At 33.5% G+C, this 18,168-nt stretch overlaps 1 long non-coding RNA gene across 2 annotated transcripts in view; it reads right to left on the bottom strand.

Annotated features, from left to right (window-relative positions):
• Nucleotides 1–4,798: 4,798 nt before the first annotated feature.
• Nucleotides 4,799–18,168, bottom strand: part of LOC116665280 — a 416,497-nt gene continuing 403,127 nt past the window's right edge. For both annotated transcript variants that reach the window (XR_004321816.1, XR_004321815.1), the window contains exon 7: nt 4,799–6,059. This is a non-coding gene — a long non-coding RNA (uncharacterized LOC116665280). The remainder of the gene's footprint in view (nt 6,060–18,168) is intronic.

Genomic DNA, 18,168 nt, shown 5'->3' with positions numbered 1-18,168 from the left:
ATATTACCAAAAGCAATCTACAGATTTAATGCAATCTCTATTAAAACATCCATGACATTTTTTAACTGGACTAGAACAAATCATCCTAAAATCCATATGGAAGCACAAGAGACCCAAAATTGCTGAAGCAATCTTGAGAAAAAAATAACAAGGCTGGAGGTATCACCCTCCTGGACTTCAGACTATGCTACAAAGCTACAGTAATCAAAATGCATGGTATTGCACAAAAACAGACACATAGATCAATGGAACAGGGTCCAGCACCCAGTAATAAATCCACACAGCTACGGTCAATAATTGATGATAAAGGAGGAAAGAATATACAATGGAGAAAAGACAGTTTCTTCAATAAGTGGTGCTGGGTAATCTGGACAGCTACATGTAAAAGAATGAGATTAGAACCTTTTATTCATACCATATACAAAAATAAACTCCAAGACCTAAATGTAATAATGGCTATCATCAAAAAGTCTACAGATAACAAATGTTGGAGAGAACATGGAGAAAAGGGAACACTTGTACACTGTTGATGGGAATGTAAATTGGTATAGCCACTATGGATAAAATTATGGAGGTTCCTCAAAAAACTGAAAACAGGACTATCGTATGACCTAGCAATTCCACTCTTGGGTGTATGCAGAAAAACCAAAAACACTAATTTGGAAAGATGCATGCACTTCAGTTTTCATAGCAACACTGTTTACAATAGCCAACATATGGAAGCATCACAAGTGTCCATCAACAAACAAGTGGATAAAGAAGATGTGGTATATGTATAGAATGGAATATTACTCAGCCATAAAAAGAATGAAATTCTGCCATTTGTGCAATGGAGGTGAGTCTAGATTATGCTTAATGAAATAAGTTAGACAGAGAAAGACAAATACTGCATATCACTTATATGTGGAATTTTAAAAATCAAAGAAATGAGAGTACATAGCAAAACCAAAACAGATTCACAGATATAGAAAATAAACTAGTGGTTACCAGTGGGCAGAGGGAAAGGGGAGGAGCAAGATAAGGGTAGGTGAGTAAGAGATGCAAACTACTATGTGTAAAATAGACAAGCAACAAGGATCTATTTACAGCACAGGGAATTACAACAAATAGTTTGTAATGACTTTTAATGGAATATAATCTATAAAAATACTGGATCACAATACTGTACATCTGAAAGTAAAATAATATTGTAAAATAACTATACTTCAATAAAAATGAGCTATCAATATAAAAGACAAGAGTAATGAATGAACATGGTACTGAAACATATTTCAACTCTGAAAATTTGTCTTTATATATTGAAAAACCATCCAAAGTGTTATGTAGACAATTTGTGATTTGACTTTGATTTCAAGATCTTAAAAAAGAATCATTGAAAACGAAGTCCTCCATTATCGTGTTGCCATTTTCAAGCCAATTTACGAGGCAGAGCAGCGTCTTTCAGATTTATGTTCAGCGACTTTCAGTTTTATGTTAAGCATAACTGCTATGATTTTTACTAACATTAAGTTTGCTAAACAAAGCAGAGTTGTTGAATATACAAGACCGCATTAAAAATGAATGCTCAATTTTCTTATGGTTAGATTGTTTAACCTTTTATAGTTGTTTCTTAATTTAACCAAATTATTAAATAATAATCATTATCACTTGACAGAAGCCTCGTTTACAAGTACAAAAGTAAAACAGTTCCCAAGATTTGAAGTAGAAAGTGATTTAGACACTTAGTTTTGGGAAAGAAACTTAGAAAATTGACCTCTGAGATACACTTTAACACATATTCATAAAACTGAAATGGGTTTACATGTCTGTAATAAAATTCTTAGCAATAATTCATCCTGAAATTCCTTGAGAGACAGCTTACTGGTGAACATATCTTACCTCCCTTAGTAGCCTGAGGATGGAGTTGTCCTAAGTTATAATAAAAAAGAAACTGTAAACGTGCACATTTTAATCTGTTCTGAAAGCAAATGGAAATGACAATGTATGTACACATATATTGTGATGGGCTTTGAGAAAAACAGACCTGTGCAGTGGCCCATGAATTATAGCTTACTGTGTGCCTGGTAAGACAATTATTATTTAAGTAATTATTATATATTTTAATATAAAGAAATAGTATAATATTTTGCACACTTTTCATTATACCATACATTCTACTCTGTCAATTATTTTTCTATTCTATCACCCAAGGAGAAATATGGGATGAGTTATAATTAATTTTCTGATATTCTCCCTAAGAACTTCCTCCATGAATTAAATACTTAACATTTTGTCATCATGGGACAATAGTTGTTCAACAAAAGTTAATTTACTTACTTCTTTCTTACCACGGTTTAGTTACGCAAATAAATACAAAAGACTTAACAAACTAATCATTCTTAAGGTTTAAGTCATAGGATTTTGATTCCTTGTTTTAATAAAAAGAACGTGTTGTGAAAAGATCAACTGAGTAAAATAAAAGACAGCAGGTTTTGGAGAAGTCACTGCAAGCCTTAAACTGAACCAGAGGACAAACTTTCCAAGCCCAGACAGCTACTTCCACTAAAACTCGCAAAGACAGACCATATTTATATTCTTAATTAATGCCTTTTGTGTTCCCCTATAGCTGTCTAAACAGCAAACCTTTGGGGACCACTCTGTTCTTTGGCGGAAATGTAGCCTTTGTAAAGAAAGTCAACTTTCCTCTCTCTACCCTGAAGACAACACAAAGGTCAACTTCACAGGGGAGGTGTTACCAACGGAATCAAAGGCCTTAAGGGAAACTTAATCCTGATACTGACTCAGCCAATCCTCTGCACCACTCCTGTCTCAGTGAGTGCATTGATTCTCCGCAGATTCTGCACTGCTGGCCTAAATAAGGAGCAGATGAGGGTAAGAACCTATGGTCCCTCCCAACAGCCCAGTATGACTTTCACAACCTGAGGGGATAAATCCAGCCTGTTTGGTCTCATAGAAACTTTTTCTACTTTTTTTTTTAACATTTTTTATTGATTTATAATCATTTTACAGCGTTGTGTCAAATTCCATGGTAGAGTACAATTTTTCAGTTATACATGAACATATATATATATTCATTGTCACCTTTTTTTCTGCATGAGCTACCATAAGATCTTGTATATATTTCTCTGTTCTATACAGTATAATTTTGTTTATGTATTCTACAATATTGAAATCCCAGTCTATCCCTTCCCACCCTCCGCCCCCTTGGCAACCACAAGTTTGTATTCTATGTCTATGAGTCTGTTTCTGTTTTGTATTTATGCTTTGCTTGTGTTTTTTTTTTTTTTTTAAGATTTCATGGTCTCATAGAACTTTTAAAAAATAAATTAAATTTTTTTTTATTGGAGTGTAGTCGATTTACAATTTTGTGTTAGTTTCTGGTATACAGCTTGGTGATTTAGTTATACATATATATTTATATATTCCTTTTCATGTTTTTTCATTGTAGGACATTACAAGGTATTAAATATAGTCCCCTATGCTATAAAGTAGGTCCTTGTGGCTTATCTATTTTATATATAGTACTTACTATCTGCAAATCTCAAACTCCCAATTTATCCCTTCCTACCCTCTTTCTCCCCTGGTAACCATAACTGGTCTCATATAACTTGATATGGGTGCTATGTTCTCTCTACTCAGAAGGGAATTATCAAAGAGGTAGGATATATTCCATGCTTAGTAAATATGAATGCATAATTAACCTTAGCTTTAAATTGTATTCTCTAAATATAGCATAGTTTTGTGGATTTCCTGATTGTGTAAAGTTATATAGAATACCAAAGTAATGTCAGTATGTCAACACAAAACTAAAATACTTCCCTGATAGTTATAAGAAATCCTCCTAGAAATTAAATATTAATTAAAAAAAGTGTTTTGTCACTAGTTTGGCCATAATAACCAGCATTTTGGAGGAGGATCCCAACAAGCATCTTTCCTATATTTTATTCCATATGACACTGTTTCCAAATCTCAGCACCAACTGCTGGAAAGGTAGAAATTCCTTTCTGCTGGATTATAAAAATGCTACCTCTTCATATAAAAATACATTTAAAAAACAAAGAAAAAAGTCTGATTGACACCTACAGTGAGATCTAACATTGTATCAATAAATTGTGCCCCCTCCCTGTCGATACTGTATTCATCCTATGTTTCAGCAATAAGCTCCACGTTGTATCCCACATCTGGGGCTTGGAAGTGGGTTGTAAACCTTTATTAACTCCTAGGGAGCATAATATCAGATCAAACATTTCATCTGTGTGATGTTTCTTTAACTTTATTTAGTGGTGTGTGGTGCATGACAAAGAAGAATAGAATTCGTCCCAGTGTGAGAGAAACTGTGTGAGCCTCTAAGATCTGACCTCTCACATCCAACTTTTTCTTTGATCTCTTTGCTTTATTTCAGCAGAAACAATGTCCTTGGGGAATGGAAGTTGGTTTTTTGCTTAGGATTTGATACTTACCTACTACAGAAGACTTAGAAAAGATGGTAAGTCAGAGCACCTAGATTCGTAATTTGGTTTAAGTATCAGAATATAAATAGAAAAAGTTACATTTAAAAATCTTTAGAATTAAGTATTTTATAAATTTTATTAAATATGAAACTACTCACTACCATGTATAAAAATTCAAAGGCATAAACAAAAACATAAAAAATTAGGATAATAATAAATTAGGCAATTAATAGATTTCAGGAGATCAAAAATATACATGCATATTTAAGTATTTAATTAAACACTTGATATTTCACTTATAGAAACAATAATTACTCAATAATTACTTTTTCCTTTTCTCTCTATTGTTTTTGTCATCTGGTAAAAATTCACAGATATTACTAATCTTATGTCTAAAATATTATTATTTTTATGTTTTTAATATTATTTTATACTTATATACATTATACTCACTGAATAGTAGTAGTTTTTGGTCTGAATTACTCTGATGGCTCCAAATTTTATTTCCAAAAATGTGTTAGTGAACCTTGGTCCTAATCTATTATAAAATCTGTTCATTAATGCTTAGAGTTAAAAAAAAATACTCTCTTAAAATAAGTTTACTTGAATTATCAATTCTATCTTTGTGTTTGATCCTATGCTTTATATTTTAAAAGCCTTTACTCAGAAGACTATGGGACATTTTATACACAAGATTATTACTTCTTAGAGCAATTTATAGTGACTGGAAGATACAGGGTTTTAAACTAGAAAACTGAAAATGTAATTTGATAGTCCTACTCAGCTGTCCTCATATTAAATACACACCAGAGACTGGCCATTGTAGCTACTCAATTAATATTCAATAGCAATGAAACATGCTTTCTGGGCTACATATTATGTGAACTACAACATCATTGTGGGAAAATCCTTGGACATAAGCAGCTTTATATCAAGGCTTTCAAAGATGCAAAAGAAATTATCTCATGCTATGAAGATTTCGAATAATGGCTTTAAATTATAGCAGGTTGGAACAACCCTGGTCCAAATACAGAAGGAATGGAAGACCTAAAACTGCATTCCTCCTTCTAAATAGAGCAATTACTACTTGCAGTCCCCTAAGGTTCTTGATACATGAGCTCTAATGTGTCTTGATTTTGAAAAACATGTAATGTAATGTGGCAGTCCAGATGTTACATAAATGCATAATTCCACCATGGGTTATTAAGGTGTGAGTGGGCAGAGGGGATTAGTTTAAAACATTTGCTGCTTTAGGCTTACAATGATCACTGATTGCTACTGATCTGAGTAGACAGTGACATCATAATATGCTTTACTTTTCTTTATATTATAGACCTCTTTAGTAAAGCATTTCTTTTGTCTATCTTGTGAATAATTACAAGATAACATCAGATGATTCTGTTTCAATTTAACAGATAGTGTTTACACACACACAGACACACACACACACACACACAGAGATTTCATGTATTAAAACAGTTATTATCCTTTGTCCAAAATTTACTAACTTCTGCTGATTAATATGACACTTGAGATGTTTTCATTTAGATTTCAGGAAGCATCAAATTTAACTGTGATTCTTATCCAAAGTATTTCTTCTTCTTTCAGCTAAAATAAAGCAAAATAGTAAAAAGAATATGAGTATGTGTTGACAAAGGTGTGATGAAGGGGAGGAGTAAGGGAAGGAAATTGGAAAAGTTCCTCAGTTCTTCTAACCTGAACTATTAGAGGAAATTTGTAAAGGAAAAGGTACAAGGAAAAAGTAGTCTATTATCCTTAGCATTTGAAAACCATCACCCCATCCTGCAACAACTAGTCTCACTTTTTTTCCTTCATACTTCTTCTACCATCTTGGATTTCTCCAAGGATTCCGGAACTAGAGAGGGAAGATAAGACGATAGGAATTTCCAGGAGGGAGGCAGATACTGTAGTAAGTGGTCTGGTCCTTTCTGTGTGCACAGTGATAGCCATGTTATTTTTTTAGTGTAATTGAATTTTCTTTAAATATTAATTAAAGAGTAATTTAGGGGTGTTAAATTACATAGTAAAGGGTTTGATATAACATAAAAGCTCAATCAGTATTAGTTTCAAAATTCTCAAATGGCACTTTTAAAATCATTTAGTTTATCATTTTTTTTACAAAGCAAATGGAGACTGGGTCATAAGAAGTTATGTTACTTACCTAAAAGTCTACATATGATGTATTTCAATCCATTTTTCTTTTTAAAAAATTCAGCTTCATGTTATTATATGACTTAGTCACTTAATCTATAATAATGTAGTTTATATATACCAAGTATATAAATTCAATTAGTATCTTTACATTCTATATCAAAGCTCTTTGCTTAATCATGTTAAGTATTTTAAATAGGTTGCCAAAATTTTGAATAAGGAACTTTTTAAAGGTACATGATATAATAATTTAGTTATATTCATAAATACCCTCACTTTCATATAAAGGTAGTTAATCATGAATACAGGTGTCATTTTTAAGAACTTAATATGTGTGTTTTTCTCTGTTTGTACTGAGATGGCATTTAAGCCCAAGAGAACATCAGTGGTTGACATTTGTCATAGTTTAAATTGAAATTATCTATGTTAAGTACCCAACAAACAAAAACCACTTATTAAAAGATATTTGTCAAACTCAATTTTATAAACCTTTAATAAATCTTGTATTAAATTCTTTAGACACATCTGGGGATCAATACTTAAGGGATTATATGTAGTAACATTTTGTTGAATAACAGCTCTTTTTAAAAAGTTTGGGTGAGGAATGTAACAGCTCCACCATAATAATTACCAGAAATATATGCCAAATTAAAATGTATCAGTAATCACAAGTAGGATATGTTGAAATCTTAATTTCTTGATTTCAACTAACTGAATTTACTTTCAACCGTCAGCCGTTTCAGCAGCCTGTAAAAGCTTAAAAAGAAATAATGATAAACAACTACCACTACTTGCTACTTAAATCATGAACTTTTCTAAGCCTGGAATATGGCCCACCTCATTTGCTGATGTGGGGCAGGCAGAAGAAATGGTTTTCTCCACTTTGCCCTCTTGCTGCCTCTCTGAAGATTCTTTATGTTCAGCCTGACGCCAGTGGGTTATGTTAATCTTAACGGATGATGACGAGTAAATAGGTAGCTATTATTAGCTGGTACAAATTGATAAAAATGACCATTTATGATGCAGACAATGAATCATGGAAAGTTTTTAAAGTGAACTTCATGACTAAGAAGGGAGTGTCTGAAGTCAAGATTCTAAGGATTCAGATATTAGTGTTGATGATGTTTCAAACTGAACGACAAGCTTGAACATCTGAGGGAAGGATGACTTTGAAAATTTGCGATGTAGGCTGTAATGCAACATCTTCTGGAAAAGTCTTTGAAAAAATGTACATTATTCACCCCTCACCCACTTTACCCAGAATGTCTGCTAAATACAGATATTCCCTCTACAATATTTCAACATGACCTAAAACCACCTGCAGCTGTAAATCTCTGTACTGTATAAGCCTTCCATTCTTGGACACTGAATTTTAGAATATATTTCTGTATCTTTGCCTCCCTGTAAATTGTGATTCACTGTCTATTTCTCAGCACTCTGCAAATTAAATGGAACAAGCCAAATTATTCTGTCTCTGTATTTTTTTCCCTCCCAGCAATATTCAGTCTCTCAACACATTTCAAATGATGCTTTTTTTGAGTATCTGGATCCTTTAGGTAACTGCGTTTAGAAAAGAGCCTCATCTTAATTTTTGACTAAAATTTGCTACCCCAAACTCCTGGTATGGCTTGACCTGACAAGAGCAAGAGCATCATTTTGTTCCAGAAAACATTTGGTTAGGTACCACAAGCATGGCAGGCTGAGTACTGGAATGTTACTCTACTAGGCATTAAGGGAAGACAAATACAGTTTGCAAATTACTAATTATTTTAAAAAGCAGAATGATACAAAAAGTAAAGAGGTTCAAATAATATATTAATCATATAGGGAAGGGCTAGCTTTTTTTTCTTTAAGGCTTTATTTTTTAGAACATTTTTAAGTCTTAGATTTCCACAAAATTGAGAAGGTACAGAGATTTCCTATATACTTGCTGCCCCCACACATGCATAGCCTCCCCCATTAGCAACATCCCCCACCAGGATGGTATATTCATTATAGTTGATGAACCTGCACTGACACATGATAATCATCCAAAGTCCATACTTTACACTATTATTAAACACCGGTTTAATCTCGGTGTCAGCCATCCTGTGAGTTCAGACAAATTTAGGATGACATATATCCATCATTATAGTATCAGAGTGTTTTCCGGTCCTAAAAAATTTTTGTGCTCTACCTGCTCATCCTTCCTCTCTCTCCAGTCCTATCCACCACTGATCCTTTTACTGTCTCCATAGTTTGTCCTTTACTAGAATGCCCTGTAGTTTGAATCATATAATATATAGATTCTCAAATTGGCTTCTTTCACATAGTAATATGCATATGCATATGCATTTCCTCCATGTCTTATCATTGCTTGATGGCTCATGTCTTTTTAGCACTGAATAATGTCCTATTGTCTGAATGTTCCATAGTTTATCCATTCACCTATGAAGGACATCTTGGCTGTTTCCAAGTTCTGGCAGTTAGGAATAAAGCTACTATTAACATTTGTGTGCGCTTCTGTATGTACATAAGTTTTCAGTTCCTTTCGGTAAATAACAAGGAATTCCATTGCTGGATTGTCTGGAAAGAGTATGTTCACTTTTGTAAGAAACTGCCCAAGAGTATTTCAAAGTGACTGTACCATTTTGCATTCCTGCCAGCAATGAATGAGAGTTTCTGTTGCTACACATCCTTGCCAGCATTTGGCATTATCAGTGTTCTCATTTTGGCCATTCTAACTGGTGTGTAGTGGTATCTTACTTTATTTTAATTCCATTTTCCTGATGATATAGAATGTGGAGCATATTTTCATATGCTTACTCGCCATCTGTATGTTTTCATTGGTGAGGTGTCTGTTAAGGTCTATGGCTCATTTTTTAGTCAGGTTATTTTCCTCCTGTTAAATTTTAAGAGAGCTTTTTGTTATATTTTGAATAACAGTCCATTATCAGTTGTGTCTTTTGCAAATATTTCAATGCAGTCTGTGGCTTATCTTCTCATTCTCCTAACATTGTCATTCACAGAGCAGAAGACAGATAGCTTTTGAGTCAGGCCTTGAAAAATGAGAAATATCTTAAAGCAGAGTTGGAGGAAACTACACCCTCTAGCTGAGGGATTAGCAAAAAGAAACAGAATAGGATGAAAATGTATAAGCTGGTTCAGAATTGGGGGAGTGGTGATGTTAACTTAGAATGGCTGGTGATACATGGAAAATAACGAGACGGTAAAGACAACTGAATTTAAATTGTGAAGAGCCCTGAGTGTCAAAATGAAAAGCAAACATGTTCAAGCAGTGAAAGCCACATTTTGGACGAGAGGAGTAGTCCAGGTTTTGGCTGGTGTGATACATAATTCACCTATATTGAATTTACTGTTAACACGTTTGTCAGTGAATGTTGGTTTTCCAATTCCTGATTTGTATGACTGCATAAGGACCACAGATCCTGATCTAGATCAGGAGAGCAACACAACTGTGGTAAGTTCCATCTTTTTAAGGAAACCCATCATTAAAGCCTGGCTGGAAATGTAGGGATCCTAAAGCTAATGCTGGAAGCTCTTTTCCCCACATTTGGTAAGCTCCTATCCTAAGAATGTTCATAATTGTTTTCCTCGTACTTTTTAAAATTAAAAATAAAAACAATGGCATTATGCCTTTTTTGCAAGCTACATAGAAGAGACCTCTGCTACACCCAGCAGAAGAAAGCAGTGACATTGAACTGAAGCCAGGCTCTCCTCCTGAGTGAGCTATTCCTTTTGCACTCTGTGAACCTCTTGGTCTGTATTTGTAAAATAGGTGGGGATATAAAATATATATAAAGATAAAAGTGATAAAACTGATAACATTAATTTGAGGATTGTAAACAATAGTATATGTTTTATTAACTCATATTGACATAGGACTGACATTCAGTACCTAATAGCTTTTATGTACACATATATTTTATATCTATTATTAATATGGGTTATAATTTTATTTCCTTTTGAAATATTTGTATTGAATATTATTAGCTCATAATCAAAGAATATATCCACGGGAACATCACTTTCATATTAAATACTGTGTTTGATTCTCTCAACACATTGTTGGGAAGGGACACTGTTAACTCTTTCGATCAAGAAAGCAAGTTTTGTAGTGAGTGTGGTAAAATCAATCAAGCCTTACGACTTCAAATTACACTTCTTTCTTAGAGGGGTCATTAATCTGCTGAGACTTGACTTCTCTGGAGTACTCAGTTTATTTGAAATAAAGCAAACATCACTATATTAGCATGCCACAGGCTTACCCATAACATTTTTCTTTTAGTGTCTTCTCGCTTGATCAGTTAACCGGGGTCATGGGACTATTACCTACTCTTAAATCTTTAAACCTATACCTAATAGACATTATCAATATTTCCACTCTTCTTTAGAAAAAAAATTTTAAAGTTCTTTGAAGAAAAAAGGTATTTGGATGCAAAATTGTATGAAAATTTGGCTGTTTATTTGTTTCATTTTTTAAATGTAAATCATTTATTCACAATTTTCAAAGGTTAACGATGTCTGTTATTTTTCCTTTCTTCCAGCTCTGCCAGAAATGACACTTTCTTGTATGAGAAAAGGAAGAGGGCATTTTTAGAAGTGTCTCTGTATATGTTGATTTTCTATATCAAGTTGCCTTAGGAACCCATCAATTAGATCTGTTGTTAGAACCACACGTCTGAAAAGACAGAATTGTGTTCAGTATTAGGATTAATCTTGCATTGACACTAATCTGGAAGTCAAAAATATTTCCTAGTAATGATACAGCTTTTTTATGTCATCCCTCTTTTCCAGAGCCCCCTTGTACCTAGTGATCCTCAGTGTGCACGGCTGAGTCAAGATGGGCTGTCTTCTCCCACTTGCAGGTAACGCTCTTCCTCCATCTTTATTCAGTGCTTGGAAGATTTACCAAAGTTTTGACAAGACTAAAATATAAGAATTCTCCTTTGATCTTTCATGCATGTTCAAGCCAATGTGATCTCTAGAGAACCCAATTTTGTTCAAGTTGCTTCCTCACTCTATTAAAAAAAAAGATTCATATCTCCCACAAAATAAAGTCAAAATTCCTTAGCCTCACATGTGAGGCTTTGACTATCAGTACAGAAACTTCTTTCCCACTTTTATTTCCAACACCACATGAACCCTACCCTTTGGACACACTGAACTGTGCTCCATTTTCCAAAGGCACTTTCCACTTTTCTGTCCTTGAGTTCTTGTTTGTGTGATTTCTTCTGTGAGGGGTGGAATCCCCCCCTTTTCTCTTCCAGTTAGTATCCTACCTTGACCCTGCTTGGAATGCTATTTCAGATCTTGAAGTGGGTGGTGATGTTTGAGAATTTGGGAAATGCATCATTTGGAGAAATATTAAGTTTTTGACTTCTTGTATTTCAGGTTGGCAACAAGGGTTTATTTTCCAACTTGCCAACAAGATAATTCAGTCTGAGTATTCTCATTTTAAAAATGACGCATTTTCATCTGAAAGAAAGACTCAATAGAGGTAAAATCTAATGGAAATGTATTGTTTTGTTTTAAGCATGATTTGTCACTATCACATCATTTCATCTCTAATATCTTGCTGGGCTGATTATCAGGTAAATCACAAATTTGCTGAAAACATTCCACTTTTGCTTCTGGAAAATCCAACACTGTGAGTGGTGCCAGCAAGTATTTACAATTCCCACTGAAACCTGGAGACAATTCTTGTTCAATCTTGCCACTCATCGTCATCAGCTCTGTATTTATGAACAGCATTCTTACCATGGGTATCATTTCATTTTCATTTTAGTTTAACTCAACAAATTGAACTTCTCAATAAAGTCAGCAATAGAATGAGCCATCTAATGAACAGTGAATAGAAGAACAGATGCCTGGAGGCATTTAAGTCATTGGACTATTAGAATCAAGAAGTGTTTCAGGAGATGCATATTTACCACATGTTACTCTAAAGTCCTTTGAGTACTGAAAGCAACAAGTTTTATCTGGTTTTACCTAGTGCTCTAACACACTGATTGATCAATCTGAAAATAAAAGGCTATGTGGTAAAAGTTTAAGTTGTGAAACAAATAAGACCACTGCGTCTCAAATTTCTTTTAACAGTTGGGTTTCAATGATGCTTCTTTAATCTTCAATACTTACAAATATTTATCAGTACCCACTGGTATCTCACACTGTTCTAAAGGCCACACTAATGGCCACATAATTATATTATAACATATGATATTATAGTATCATGGAAATAAGTCAAGCTAGAGGACTCAATTATTCCTTCAGTTAGGAATAACTGAAGTTAGCTTTGGGCTTGGGTTAGCAATACTGAATTTATCATTTTAAATTCTGTTGATCTTATAAATATTTTATCAACCATCCATTGAATAATCAATCAGATATTTAGGGCTGTAAGTCAAAATAATTTTCTAAATTATGTACCAAGTGAGCTAGCTTTGTAATAAAACAAAATGCATTCTAAACACATGAATGTTCTATTTATGTAGTACATTTGCAAGTGTAATTTCTCAGGGTCAAAGCAGTTTATTATGTTTTATGAGTCTTAGGAAACTATTAATAGTGTATGCTGACGTGCAAAAGCTTGGACACACTGCAGTATTGTGTGTATTCAAATGAGATTACTGTTTAACCCCATCATGAAAATAATGCAATTAGCTTGTAATTTCCTTTTCCTTTTCTGCTTAAAATATTTCACACGTGTTTCAAAGCCTACCACTCTAATCTTTAACTACTACCATATATTTGTTTCAACAAGGCCTACAAATTCTGCTAACTCAATAAAATTTCACTGGGGTTCAACTTTTTGTCTTTACTGTTTTTGTCTTATTTAATGTAGTAACGCTTCATAGAGCATTTTTGAAATTTTGTCCTTGTTAATAGCTGTGTCAGCAGGAGTGATACATAAAACATTTAATAAGGGATAAGGCAAGAGCACTAAACGGTCACCCTGGATTCTTAACTAGTCCCCAGGATGCCGCAGCTAATCAGAATCAATGCTAACATGGTTGACCAGTACTCTGGTTGCTATCGGCCCTGTTCTGAAAGGGATGCTCTGCTTTGTGATTTGGGTGCTTAGAAGCACAACAGCAATAGAATAAACCCCCTCGTGTCTCTCAAAGCATGCGAAATTCTTACGTCTTGGAACCAAAGTCTAAAGGAATCATTTGCTGATTTGTTGTTTACTTCTAGTTCTTGAGATGCATTTTCAGGGCTATTTTTAGTATGAAGATATTATGCGTAATTTGGAAGACACAATTTTCCATCAGCCTTTGCCATATTTAGTCTTCCACTCTATGGCCTATGAAACTATTGTCATGTGAGGAGTCAAAAAAAGCAGGATATCTGACCCAGCTTTGCCCCTAACAAATATTGTATCCTCAGATTTAGTCATATATGTTGAACTTCTGTTTCTTTTCTTGCAAAATCTAAGATTTCAAATTACCTATCTGTAATGATTCATGTGGCTTTTTAACTTTTTGATTGGAAATATGTCAAATAAAGTCAGATATTTACAGATGTGAAATAGAAATTTTATTTCATTATGAAAAAGGGAGCATTCATTTTTAATGTTATCTGAAGGTCGTACTTCTAGAGGAATTTTTCATTATGGGCTGAAATCTCAGGCCTTTAACTAACTTCAAACTCATATCCATCTAACTCCATGCACACTGGAGATTAGCAGGCCTTACCCTTTTCTGACAGTTTAGACATTAACTTTTCAATTCTGCCAGGCAATAAAAGGCAGTAGAATAATTAAAGATTTATTAAGCAGTGTGCAGAGAATTTCTCTTCATCTTTTAATAGAATTAAACTTTATTTTTAATTTGTGATCATTTCTCTTGTGTTGATTTAAAGTTTATCTTTGTTCTAACACTGAAGATAAAATCATTAAGCATTTTCATAATATTAATATGATTATAAGAGATATTCCTGAGGAAACACATATTTGAAAATAGTTCAGTGTATAGTTATATGAAAATGATACTACAAAGGGCAGATGAGTTTTATCCGATATTTTGTTGCATCTGCTCATTCAAGTCAGTTTGAAAGGTATTCACGAGCAGTTTGTTACCAATTTGGGCCGAAGTTACCACCTTTGAAAATAAGACTAATTTGGGAAACTGCAAAGTTATACTGGTATCTGGGCTCTGCCTGAGGACAATTCATTCAGAATTTCTCGAAACATTAAGCTGGAGTAACAATGTGTACCTAAAATAAATAAAATGCCATTTATTTGAACTATTACATGATAGAGACATTAAGGCAGTGATTTCCAAACCTTATTGCGTATTGGAATCACTTGGGGAATCTTTAGAGACTATTGATACCTATGTTGCCTCCCACATATTCTGATTTAATCTGTTTGAGGTGTAGCATGGGCACTGGATTTTTTAAATCTCTGCAGTTGATACAGTGTGACACAACACGCCCATGTGAAGCAAGGTCTGGAAACCACTACATTAAAGAATGCTTCTTCCTAATCAAAATATTTTGCAATTTGATAATAATTACATATTAAAAATGTGAAAATCTAGAAAAGTATTCAGAGATCTCTAAAAAGAAATAGAATTATAAGAAGCTCAGAATGGAGTATTCCAGGTTCATTGGACTCACGTATTGCTCCAGGAATGGTGCACAAAACCTATTTCTTCATAAATCTATTTTTCCACATATATGGCATCGGGTTTTGGTTTTTTTTTTTTTGGATTTTTTACTTTTTTCATACATTTGTAGTATAAACTATTTAGAAAATTGGAAATATTAGGAGCTGTCAATGCTAAAAACAGACATACTACCTAATTTTTTATTGCCAACTCATCTGGATTATTATTTTCACTAGCTTGATTTGAAATTTTCAGGGTAGATTCAGGTTAGCTCATGCCAATGGATATCCCTTTTCAAAAAAAATGTTTTGGCTTATTTTTTTTTAACAGCTCCAATACAATTCATTAATGGACAAAACACATTTTTTTCACTTGTCTCTGTTGGTAATTTTCAATAGATAGGTAGCATAAAGTCATGCTGTATATTTTTTGAAATTTTATTGGAAGATTATTTGTACACTCAGAGGTTTTGTTTTATTTTGTTTTGTTCAGGAAAATCTATATTGTGTGTGAAAGGAGTGTAGTGATTTGACTGAGCTACACTACTCTTGGTGAAAACAGATCTCTATTATTGACATTAAAACCAAATCTTTCCAGTGATTAACAGGATGGGTGAAATTGAGAAAGATGCAATCATTAGGTGATCATTGAAGGCTGTCTAGAAAAGTGCTTGGGCAGAGAGGGACTTCAGATGGCCGTGGGCATGGTTGAGAACACACAGCAAAAAAGCAGGCTCAAGTCATCAGCCTAACAGACCCTTACACGGGCCTGGATCTTTAATACCACCAGTACTTTTAAAATAACAGTTCCTCCTAATATTTGGTGAGAATCTGAATGCTATCCCTGATGTCTTAGGATACTCTAATGATTTATCTTTGGTAGGTTCTGTAGATTAGAAAGCAAAATAAGAGTTATAAATTTGTAAACTATGGGAAGATGGCAACCTCCACAAGAGCCTGGTACCCTGTACCTGCCGCTCATCCAATCATGGCTGATGGTTAGAGCCTTAAGGATGTAGCATCATATATCACATACAGCTGTATTGCATATAGCTGAGACCTTTAGAGTGACTTTGGTCAAAATCTTTATAGATGGAACGTAGAAAAGCCCCATAGAATGAGGTGTTCATTTAGGTGAATGTTATAATAAAGGAACTTTTTCTATTTTGATAGAAAAATTTAAAAATCACATTGCACTCTCCCCACGACAAATGGATTGTGGAACACTCTGCATATTTCTAAGTAGCAAAGTCATCATTAAAAACACATTCTTGCATATTTTAAGTAGCAATATCATCATTAAAAACATGTTCTTATTGTTTTTACTGAAATAGGACGACATCCAAAAGGACAAGTAAGTTTCTAGGACATTTGGCCACTACAGTTCTTAAATTTGCTTTGCATAATTTTCCCCTATTTTTTCTCACACTTACGCAATTAACAATCATTTCTTACTGCTCTGTGTGTATCCTGTACCTACTTTTAAAATTCTCTCATCTATTAGCACCTTTGTAATAGGCTTCTTCAGTTCTTCTGTGAGCTGGAAAAGGAGACAGCTAATTTTGCTAAACCTGTTGCCAAATAAAAGGGAATGCCTGTTGATTAAAAACAAAAGAGCTGCTTGTGAACAAAGCAAGTGAGATTCAGAGCTTGACGTGTATGACATTTTTCTTAACCATTCTGATGTCTCATTCTGTAGTTTGTTTCTCAGCAGTATTCCCTATAGTTGAAAATGTTCTATATATTCAACTCAGTTTGATTCAACAATCACTGAGACCAATTTCTTTTTAGCAAAACATAACTTAGGCCCTATGAATGATGGAAATGTGACAAAGCGATCACAAAAAGAGTTTGTAATAAGGAGAGAGATATGCTTTCTTTCCCATAGAAGTTATTGAACTATTACAATGTGTAATACCTCCTTCCAGAAGGTCACAAGAAAGAAATATTTCTTAACCACAATAGAGAAATACTATAATTAAATACATAAAATATTGCTAGTATAAGGAGGAGAGATAAGAGGGAAGATAAGTAAGGATTTAAGATATGCAGCCATTTTTAATTCAAAGTGAAAGGTTTTTATTCATAAGGATTAATTCCAAAATTCACAGAAAGTCTAGTCAATGTACAGTTGAGGGATCTCTCAATTAGATGTGGATATCCCACCAGTAAAGACTAGAACTTGGCCATGTTTCATTTTCAAATTCTAGAACATTTTAAAGTATTTGATTTTCTGTTAGGGAAACAAAGGCACTCATATTCATTATAATTTTCCCGTCAACTTAATATCATCTATTATAAATTTCTTTATATTGTATTTTATCTTTTTTATTTTGTTTGAGCATTTTTTTTAGTTACTCACACTTCCTTTCTACCACCCAACATAGATATTACAGCTCTATCTATAAGATTTGCCTCTGATTTAAGACTTTTAAAAAATATGCAAAGTGTTCCACAATCTGTTTGTCGTGGGGAGAGTACAATGTGATTTTTAAATTTTTCTATCAAAATAGAAAAATTTCCTTTATTATAACATTCACCTAAATGAACACCTCATTCTATGGCAAATCCTAAATGATGCTTCATTTTAGACTATTTTATGTTCTTTTAAATATAATATGATTTGTGTATATCTCCTTCATTCTTTGAACATCACTGAAAAATAGGCAAAGAAATGATTTCTGTTGCCTAGGTGGAGATATATAAGTTTGCAAATAACACAAACTCCTACCCAGAACCAAACTGGACAGTAATTTTGAAAAAAAAAATTCTAAATGTTTTGTCCTTATCCATTTAAAAAGTTAGATCTATTTTTTGTATACTCATAGTTTGGAATATTCCCTCAAAAATACACTGTTGTTCTTTTCTTTTTTTTAATTTAATTTACTCTGTTGTTATAGATGCACAATTATAAATCGCTAAAGTTGACTAGTC

Source organism: Camelus ferus, chromosome 8 (assembly GCF_009834535.1).
Source record: "Camelus ferus isolate YT-003-E chromosome 8, BCGSAC_Cfer_1.0, whole genome shotgun sequence".
Classification (NCBI taxonomy): domain Eukaryota; kingdom Metazoa; phylum Chordata; class Mammalia; order Artiodactyla; family Camelidae; genus Camelus; species Camelus ferus.
Note: the sequence above shows the minus strand (reverse complement) of the source record. Positions and strands in the feature narration are given on the sequence as shown.